Raw genomic sequence first — 10,415 nt, forward strand, 5'->3', positions numbered from 1 at the left:
AGTATACACTTCAGTGTTTTTAGCATCTTCCCGGTGATGTGTATTCATCACCACTACCTAATTCCAAAACACTTCCATCACCCCAACAAGCAGCCCCACACCTCTTGCGGTCCTGCCCTGCCCCCCCACCCCCGCCGCCCGCCCAGCCCTTTTCGGAGTACATCTCCCCAGATCTGCCACGTCCGTGAAATCATGCACCACGTGGCCTTCAGTGTCTGGCTCCCCGCACTCAGCATCACGCTTCCGAGGGCCATGCATGTTGTCGCGGGGTCAGGGCTGCACCCCCTTCATGGCTGAGAACCCAGTCACTACATGGAGACCACGCTCGGCTGACGGGCAGCTGGGCCACTCGCAGGCCTGTCCCCCTTACACCCACAGGAGCCTGCGCGCACCAGAGAGCAAGGCTGGACACCCACAAGCACCCATGCTCCCAGGACCCCCGTGTACCTCAGCAGCAGGGGGCTTACGTCCTTCCTAGCAGAACCGGTGGGTCCCTCATGCACCCATGTGTGAGAGAAGAAACCCAGGGAAGGGCAGCCAGGGTATGCCGGGGGTGGGGGGGAGGCAAGGTCTGGGGGTCCAGCCAGGAGGGTGGGCGTGGTAACACGGGGCAGGCACGTGGGCAGCCCCCTCCCGGGCTGCCGAGGGCGCAGAGCAGGCCGGCGAGGGACAGAAGGCCGGGCAGGTAAAGGGTGTCCCTGCGGGGTTCCAGGCTGGCTGGGCAGGGCTGGCCTTCAAGGACGGGGAAGATTTGTCAGAGCATCTTTAGAAGTTACAAACACAGCCACCACACATAAAGTGAGCACAGGTCAAAGATTTATTCATTTGACAGGGAGCCAGCAGGAGGCAAAGCTGGTTCAGAGGCGAATCCCAGGCACCGAGTGCTCCCAGCCCACAGCGACGGAGCGCCAGGACAGGACAGGAGAGCAGAGACGAGCAACGTGCTACGGGGTGACCACCAGGTCACAAACGGTCACAAACAGCACGTGCGCGTGGGACTGCCCAGAGTCCAGGCCACGTTCAGCGCGTAAGCAGCAGGTGCGGGCATCCCCGGAGAGCTGGATCGCCCCAGGTGGCCTGCCGGACCGCACCCAGTAGGGCACTGCAGGACACACTGTCCCCCTTTTGTCTTAAGAGATCCCCCTGAGAAGGGCAAACGGGCTGGGGTTCCGGGCGGAGGGCAGAGCCTGAGTAAAGGCCAGGAGGCAGGAAAGGGCAGGGAGCAGAAAGGTGACCCAGCCTTCAGGGGAACCCGCAAGAACTGCTCCCCAGGGAAGGCAGGCTCTGGTGGGCCTCTGTTCTCAGAATCACCACGGGGATGGTGGGGGCAGGTCTCTGCAACCCCAGATCGAGGTGTGTCACAGAATCAAGCATAAGAGGAGGAAACAGAAACTCCCCAGAATCTCCAACAGGGGCCCCAACAGGGGCAGGAGAGCCCCATGGGTGGTGACAAGTGAGACAGCAGTGCCTGGGCCACCTGAGGTCACTGAGAGTTTGGGGAGCATCTACCCAGAGCCAGCCCCCACCCTGGCATCTTGGGTACCCCACCCTATCCCCCACTCCCTACCTGGTATCGCCTAAGCTGACGCTGTCCTTCAGGGCTAAAGCCCTTGATGGTACCCACACCACTCAGAAGGAAAGCCCAAGTCTCCCCCGCCCACGGGCTACTGTCCCCCCCACTCCCCTCCTCACCCCAGAAGGCCCCGCCCACGGTCTACTGTCCCCCCACTCCCCTCCTCGCCCCCAAAGGCCCCACCCGTGGGCTACGGTGCCCCCACTCCCCTCCTCGCCCCCAAAGGCCCCACCCATGGGCTACAGTCCCCCCACTCCCCTCCCCACCCCCTAAGGCCCCACCCATGGGCTACAGTCCCCCCACTCCTCTCCCCACCTCTGAAGGTCCCGCCCACAGTCTACTGTCCCTCCACTCCCCTCCTTGCCCCCAAAGGCCCCATCCATGGGCTACAGTCCCCCCACTCCCCTCCTCGCCCCCAAAGGCCCCACCTGTGGGCTACGGTCCCCCCACTCCCCTCCTTGCCCCAAAGGCCCCATCCATGGGCTATGGTCCCCCCACTCCCCTCCTCGCTCTGCTCCAGCCTCACCCACCTTCCTGTTCTTCCAGGACATGCTATGTATGGTCCTGCTTCCACCCCTTTGCCCTTGCTGTGCCCGGTACCAAGAGCACTCTCTGTCCCCACATCATCCTATGCTGTCACCAGGCCTTTGCCACCTATCTAGGACTCCCTCCTGGCTCCATCTGCCCGTCCAAACCCCACCTCCTTGGAGGCCCACTCACCGGCTCACACTTACTGAGCACCTAGTGGACGCCCTCCATGGCTGTGCTCTGGGTCCAAGCAAGCTCATGGGGACAAAAGCTCAGTTGCTGGCATGACCACAAAGCTGGCCACAGCAACCAGGCGGTGACCCTGGGGGCCAGGCGCGCAAAAATCACAGCACCAGCAACCACAACAGGCTCTCAGCCGTCGAGGAGCCCCTGCCCAAGTGGATCACCCAACACACTAAGGATCTTCTACCCTCGATCCAGTGGCCACGCAGACCCCCTGCAGAGGGGAGGTGAATGGAGAGCCCTGCCTTGTCCTGCACCATCAACAGAGGGTACTGCACCCAGGCAGGAACAGTGTGGGGAGCTGAGGCCAGCCCCTGTCCCCAGGCCAGCCTCCCCAGACTCTGGACCCCTCGCCCAGCAACCCCCGCACCTCTCCAGCCTTCTCCCATTGTAAGGGCATCTCAGCAGGCCCAGGGCCCAGTCCCTGCAGCAACCATCTTTACAGACTCTTTAGTATCTCCCTGCATGGAGGGGGCGAGGCCAGCAATGCGCAGACCTGGAGGGCAGCTGTATGGCTAGGTCACAGGCTGGTGGGCCTGGAGCGCAGGAGGCGCTCGGGAACAGCCAGTGACCCTCCTGGGACAGGCCCACAGCCGCCTGTCCTCAGTCCATGGGCGCCACTAGAAGATCCAGTCTCACCCAGGACTGGCTGATGGCCACGCCTCCCGGCCGCATGCTCCTGGATCCCGGATCCCGCCCAGAGCCCTGGTTCTCACGCTCACTTCCTCACGGGAAGGGTCGGGGAGACACTCACCCTGCCCCCAAAACCCCAGCACACTCTTAGGGAGGGCTCTGCCCATAAGGACCCTGCAACAGAGCCTGCCAAAGTGGGGGAGGAGCGAAAGGGGAGGGAAAGCAGTGAGAACATGGAGGGGACAGGAAGAAACCAGGCGGGGTTGCCCCTTGGCTCCCCATGGCCGGCCAGGCAGGGCAGTCTGACCCCCAGCCCACCAGGCTCCTCCTGAAGGCGGAGGCCAGGCGGGCGCAAGGCAGCCAAGGGCCAGCTGGGGTCAGCGTCCTTCCTCAGGCTGGGCAGGCCCGGCTGGCAGTGTCCGTGGGAACTGTCCCCAGGCCCAGCCAGCCACACTCAGGCCAGTCAGTGGGCATTGGGGCCGCCGCAAATGCCAGGGCAGCTGGGCACATCCCGAGGGGCCCTGATCCTGCTGGGGGCGTGTCCAGACCTGCAAGCTGATCTGAGGGTCTCGAAGGGGAGGGTGGAGAGAACAGGGTCTCAGGGCCACCCCCAGCCCTACTGTCACCATCCACGCCCCCAGACCCTGCCCACCTCTCTACTTCACCTCGCAACAGCCCCATCCCTCAGCCACCCTCCCAGAGGCCACAGCCTCCACCTGCACCCTGCTTCCCTGCCCCCTAGGTTAGGGGTCCCTCCCGCGGCTCCTTGGACCCCACCCCACCCCCGACCATCACACAGACCACCCAGGGCTGAGGCTGTGACTTCATGGGCCACGGCCATGCTGGGCCTCGTCTGAGGCCCGTGTGGGGGGAAGGGGTGGCAAATGGGCTGGACGTACAGATGGACAGCTCCATCTGCACTCCAGCCTGCGTGCCACAGGGGGCCCGGGAGCACCCAGCTCCGCCCCAGTCCAGCCTCTGTGCTCCCTGCCCCCCGTGCTCCACCGGGGACCCCCGGCCACTGGCTGTCCTCACAGGCCTGGGGGCCCCTCGGGACAGCCCTTCCGGTGACTTCCTGCCAGGGAGGCTGGGGGGAGGGTAAACAAGGCCTCCAGATGGCTTCCTGCGGCTGCCCGGCCGTGGGAACATCCCAGCAGCCGAGGTCATGGAAGAGAGGGTGCAGGGAGGGCGGGGGGCTGCGTCACCCATCAGCAGGGCACCCACTGTGCGCCTTGGGCTGCCTGGACCCCCCCCCACCCCTCTTACACTTCCCAACATCCCCACAAAAGGTTTCCCATCCCCATTTACAGAGGGGAAACTGAGGCACAGGCGGGTGAGTTACGCCGAAGGCCAGAGGCAGGACCTCCTCTCTGCCCCTTTATCAGGCTCTTGCCCCACCAGCAGGGCCAGGTCATCCCAGCCCCACTTTAGAGATAGGGAAAACCGAGGCCAGAGAGGGGAGCGTGAGCAGGTGCTTGTGCTGGGATGGGGTCCGCCCCCACTCCCACACACACCTGGAGGCTCCTCGTCTGTAAATGAGGGACAGACAGTCCTGGTTCCGGGCCGCTCTGCGAGGACCACACAAGCCCGGCTGAGGGAGCACGGGGCACGACACAGCTGCCTTCCATCCCAGCACACTTCCCACCCCGCCGCCCCGAGCAGGGTCCTCCACCCCAAACACTCAGCGCCCACCTGGGGAAACGGCTAGCTGTGAGGGGGCCCAGAGCAGGGCTGACCATGGAGCTGCCCCAGCGACACTGTTACCCCGGCCCCGAGCCCTGGGAGCCCCTCCCCTCTACTGTGATGACCACATCCTTCAAGCCCAGGCCAGATGCCACCTCCTCCCAGAAGGCCACCCAGACTCCCTGCCCACCACAGCCTCAAAGTCGGAGGGTCACACACTCTGGGAAAGCGACTGCTGTCTCCTGCAGGTCTTGCTCACCCATGGGTCCCTCCCAGGGTCAGGACCACCTCTCTCCTCCTTCACCCATTGCCCAACACGGGCCAGTGCAGGCCCGGGCAGCCCCTCACGGGGCACAGGGAGGCAGAAGCAAGGCCATGCCAGTCGCCTGCATTCCCCATCGGACCATGCAGCCGCTGACATGGAGATGATGGGGGTGGGCACTGACTAATACACGTGGGTCCGGCCAGACCCGGAGAGCTGGGTCCACGGCTACCATCAGGAGAGAGGCCCGTTTCAAGTGAGACGCAGAGCAGTCTGCGCCTGTGAAACCAAGCTGATGCCCAGAAGCCCGGAGCCCATAGCAGTGATAAACTGCCTGGGCTGTTTGGATTCTTACAAGGAACATCACTACATCTGGATTACACCAGAACGACATAGTTAGGGCGCTGTTTGAATGCCGCCCCTTCCCCCATGTGGGCCCCGGGGCGGGTGGTGCTGTCTCTGCCCACCCTGCTCAGGCCCACCTGGGCCCGAGAGCCCAGCATGACCCCTAGAGAAGCCAAGGCACCACGGGCTGCGCTTCCCCAGGTCACAGGCCCCTGGCGAGGGCAAACGGAGAGCCTGGTGTGACGCGGGCATACACAGTGGACTCAGGGCAGGAGGCAGCGGCGGGGCTCTGGCCTGCCGTGAGGTCCAGGGTGTACTCCAAGCGCCCCATTCTCCAGACAAGAAAACTGAGGCCCGGGAAGCACAGGAGCAGGCCTAGGGTCACCCAGAGAGACCCGGCAGAGCTGGGACCATGGCTCTGGGCTCCTTAGGACCATGTGGGGGGGACAGCGAGGTGACCGTGGAGAGCCCCGAGCCACCCCCCCAGGCGCCCCCTGAGTTCCGCATGGCAATTCCCAGCAGATGGGCCACTGGGCAGCCGGCCAGAGAGTAGCCCGAGAGGAGCTGCACAGCTGACCCCAGCAGGGAGATGAAAGCAGGAGAAATGTTGGCTTTGGCAGGTCCTGGTCCAGGCAAGAGAGTGAGGGGGCCAGTGTCCCCACACCAGCAGACGATGGGGGGCGGGACGCCAGCAGAAAGGAGCACCCTCTGGGGGTCGGGGCAAAGTTGAAGAAGAGGTCAAGCCCACCATGTGTAGCCACAGGGGCGGTGATGGGACAGGCGGGCGGCAGGCGGGAACCCTGGGTGGGGTGGCGGGGAATCCTCCGTACCCTCCCGCGCCTCTTCCAGGAAGCCTGAGTCACAAGACGGGCCGCAGGGCCAGGAGAGTGGCTGGGAGCACCAGTCTCATGGGAAGGGGACAGGGCAGGGCAGCCTGCCTGTCAGCCCGCCTCCACCGGCTGGGCCAGCCCTGGCTTTGGGGTCTCTGTAGCCAGAGAGGCCGTGGGAACGGGCTCCTGCAGCTCCCAGGAGGGGCTGTGGGGACAGAGGAGCTGGAGAAGGCAGGTCAGAGCCCCCTGTCTGCGACAGGGGAAACTGAGCCCCCAAAGGAGAACTGGCCTGAAGCCAGACAGCCAATGACCTGTCATGGACTAAGTGTGCTCTGGGCCGCCAGGCCTGGACGCTGGGGAGGCCCACAGCAGCACCCATCCTGACATCCTTGGCTTAGAGCCCTGTCCCGGCATATCAGCCCCCAGCCAAGCACCCAAGACCCCAGACCCGCTACGTAGGAGCTGTCCTCCTGATGCTCCCACTCCTAGGACCATACCTCAGGGAAGGCAGACCCTACAGGCTCTGCTCCATCCCACCACCCCTGCTCTAGAACACTCCGTGGCTCCCCCAAATCTGAGTTAGGCTGCAGTCTCGGCTTCCCCACCTTCCGTCTGCCCACATCAGCAACAGTGCCCCCTGCTTGGAGGCACCAGAACCTCCTCAGTGACACGTGTGTGCCCCGAAAAAAGCACCCAGTGACTGGGGGTGATGGCCCAGTTGACAGTCCCTGATCGGGTCCAGCCCTCGCTTGCTGGCAGACTATGGCAATGACTCCCACCCCAAGGGTCACCCAGCAGGAGAGTGGGGCCCTGAAGCCTCCTTCCCGGCCCAGCCCCTCCCCCAGCAGACAGCTCCTGAGCACGGGGCACAGGGACCTCCCCCCTGCTGGTCTGCGATGACTTTCCACAATCCCGCATCCTGAGCATCCATGCAGGACTCCACCACGCTCGGGTCGGGCACCCAGGACAGAGAGGGGTCGGTGGCGCCAGAGGCCTGGGGACCCCCGGCGGGAGATGAGCGGGGAGATGAGCGGGGCGGGCACAGTTCTGACGGCTGACACCGGCCCTTCCTGGGGTCGCCCTCCCCACCGCCTGCCAGCCCCCACGCCAAGTCCATGTCTTCCTAGCACGTCTGTGAGCTTTATCCTGCACGTGTGACTGCCAGCTCCAGCTCCAGCAGCCCTGCTCACAGCCTCTCAGGGTCTGGCACACAGTGGGCTCTCCAGTTTGCTGGGCCAGGGAGAAAGGAAGTCCTGACTGTCTGCTAAGAGCCAGGTCCCAAACCATACTGTGACCCCAAAGATGCTGGCCCCGCTGAGGACCACCGCCCCGATGATGAGAACCCTCCCGCCCCCGACAAGAAGGCTCAGAGCCATGGCCATGGTCCAGGTTGGAAGGAGCGAAGTGGTGTTCCCCGCACATCTTCTGAGTGCCAGGGCGGTGTCCACTCACGTGACTGACCCCACACCTTGCTGTTCCCATTCTATAGATGCAGAAACTGAGGGCCAAGGCACTAGGTACCTGGCAAGAAACCCAAAATCCAGGCCCTCCCGACTCTTAGCTCAGCCTGCCCTGTTGTACCTGCCGACCCTGGGAAAAGCCCCACGGGGCAGCAAGGGGTACCAGGGACTCCAGAGAGCAGGTGACAGCTGCGAGGGAGGCTGGGTGGAGGTGGCCCAGCCAGGCAGCTGGTAGGGAGGCCATGCCAGACGGAGGGCACAGGCCAGGGCTGGCCAGAGGGGAGAAACCACAGTGCACCATCTGCTTACAGCCTACAGTGAGGTTGGGAGCCTCTGCGGAATAGGCAAGGCCAAGGTCTTGGGGGAAACCATCGCCAATCGCTGGAGCCACAGCCCAGCCGCTCCCGGCTTTGCCCCTCCTGCCAGATGCTACCGGGAGACGCCCGTGCCCTTTCGGCCTGACCCACCCTCTTGCTCAGGTCTGCCAGCCAGTGAGGCACCCAAGGCCATTGGCACAGGTCCTGGGTGTCTGCAGACTTGCCAGGCACCCCACCGGGGAGCAGGGTGGGCTCACACCAGCTCGGGGCTGACTGTGCGCACCTCTTCCCAGCCATATGGGCGTGAAGTCAAGCTGGCTAATGCTTCGAGTCGGGGCTTTGGTGAGCATTTCCCAGCACACACTACCCAGTGCCCTGAGGTCATTGTTCAGTCCCCCACCCGTGGCACCTCCAGGAACCCCTCACCTTCCAAACCGCCTCTTGTCTGGAAAAGGAGCCCACCCACCCAGCTTTCTCCCTGTCCACCACCACACCCAGGCCACTGACTCTGCATTGACCAGCCACCCTCGGCCAGGGCCTAAGCTGGCATGGAGGCGACAAAGGGGACTCGCTGGGGCCCCCAGCCACAGCCTGGTGGTCAGGGAAGGTGTCCTGGAGGAGAGCAAGGTCAAGGAGGAGCCGGTAAGCCAAGGAGACAGCCTGGAGGTCCCATCCGTTCACCACCTGCATTTCCTCCCACCACACTGACCACCTGGGGGTGGGGGGAGGCCCACGACCCGCCCTGCCCCCCTCCAGCCAGTGGGGTCCTAAAGCTGACCCCCATCACCCACCTCTGATTCCAGCCTGGGGCCTGGCACAGAATAAGTGCTTAGCAAACAATTATGGGGTGTGTTGGGGGGTGGCCAGCTCCTCAAAGGGACATTTGAGGAGCAGCCTCTCCCCCTGAAGAGCAGCCGTGAGGGTGGCCTGGGTAGCAGTGGAGAAACACCCATGCCTGCCTCCGGTTAGGCCCCGGACTCAGCCTCTCCCGTTGCTTCCTTACAGCTGCCTGCAGGATGGGCCAAACAGCACCCACTTCACAGATGGGCAAACCAAGGCTCTGGTTAGATCTGCAGGTGAGGAGGACCTGACTCCACCTCACTGGGCCTCAGCCTCCTCAACTAAGAAATGCGGTTAATAACCTCATGGGAGGATGTGAGGTCACCTGCACAGAGCTCTGAAGAGGCCCCTGGGCAAGAAGAGCACAGGTTCCCTCCATGGACCCCATCTGGTCCCCACCCGCAAGCTGCTCCAGCCCAGGTGCATCCCTTGAGTCCAAACACCAGGCTGAGGCCCAGGAACCCACTATCACGTGCAGAGCTGACCACAGAGCCTGCAGGCCAGGAGACGAGGTGCAGCGCATGCCGAACAGCCAGGGCTGGGGTGGCCATGGGCACTGCGACCTGCTGCCCTGGACGCCCTGCCACCGTCAGACCTGCTCTCACAGAGCAAGTGTGCCAGGCACTGGCCTGAGAGGTCACCACACCACACAGGGGCAGCGCTCTGCCGGCTTGCAGCTGAGCATGCCACCCATCCCAGCCACCAGCTGCCCAGCAGAACCCTGGGGGCGTGTGCAGAGCCACCTGTTTAATCCCTGCGACACCTGGGATAAGGCTGCTGACCTGGTTCTGCAGCTGGGCTAGTGCTTCGAGAGGTAGGCACTGCCAGGCTACCAGGCCTAGCCAGAGCCTGAGGCTGGCCGCAGACCACGTACTGGGACCTGGAGCTCAGCCTCCCGCGACATCCGCTGCCATCCCGGTCCCACCGCGGGACAGGGAAGCCCACGGGGTTCTGATGACAAGTCCCTCGGAACTACGCCCATGAAGAAACTGAGCAGGGAATGAGCAGGGAACCAGATCCTGGGCCGGGCCTTCGGGAGGATGAACGGGGGACAGGGGTCACCCGCCCCCCACAAACGGGAGCGGGCTCGGCTCTTCCAGCCGGGGCGCCCGGCTGCCCGCAACGGGGGTAAACGGCGGGCTGGGCCCGAGCCCGGCCTCTAGCCGGGACCCCGCACGTGGCCGCGCCCAGGCCCGCGTTCCCGCAGCGCAGCGGCCAGGCCAGGGCGCGGGGTCCCGGGACGCGCCCAGGGCAGGAGGCGGCCGCGCTCCTCCTGCGCGCCCACGGCCCCACGCGCCCGCGCCGCGCGCCCCAGCCCGAGCGCGCGCCGAGGAGACTGACCTGGCGGTGCCGGCGCCGGCTCGACGGGCGGAGGCAGGGGCGCGCGCGCGCGTGCACGCGGGCCGGCGCGCGCAGGCGCGGCCCCGGCTCCGGGCGCGCGGGCCGGGCCGGCGGGTCACGTGGGCGGTGCGGCCCAATGGGAACTCTCCCTACGCCGCGGCCGCGCGCGCGCGCCCCGGAGGCCCCGCCCGGACGGGAAGGGGCGTGGCCATGGGGGCGGGCCGGGGTCTGACCTTGGGCCCGGGCCCCCGCAGGCCGGCTGAGGCTGGGACTGCCAGACCGCCTGGGGCAGTCAGGGCCCGCTTGACCCCCGAGTGAGGATGGAGGGGGCGAGGTGCACCGGGGCTGAGGAGGGGTCCA

The 10,415-nt window shown here is 65.3% G+C and overlaps 1 protein-coding gene across 1 annotated transcript in view; it reads right to left on the reverse strand.

Moving 5' to 3' along the window:
* PTP4A3 (protein tyrosine phosphatase 4A3) overlaps nt 1-10,109 on the reverse strand; it is a 33,926-nt gene extending 23,817 nt beyond the window's left edge. The window contains exon 1 of the mRNA XM_054512426.2: nt 10,056-10,109. The gene's annotated coding sequence lies outside the window, so the exon portion shown is untranslated. The remainder of the gene's footprint in view (nt 1-10,055) is intronic.
* Between the last annotated feature and the right edge of the window lie 306 nt (nt 10,110-10,415).

The sequence above is a fragment of the Mirounga angustirostris genome, unplaced genomic scaffold (assembly GCF_029215605.1).
Source record: "Mirounga angustirostris isolate CCGP_5_RB_7025 unplaced genomic scaffold, mMirAng1.0.hap1 SCAF_4, whole genome shotgun sequence".
Lineage (NCBI taxonomy): Eukaryota > Metazoa > Chordata > Mammalia > Carnivora > Phocidae > Mirounga > Mirounga angustirostris.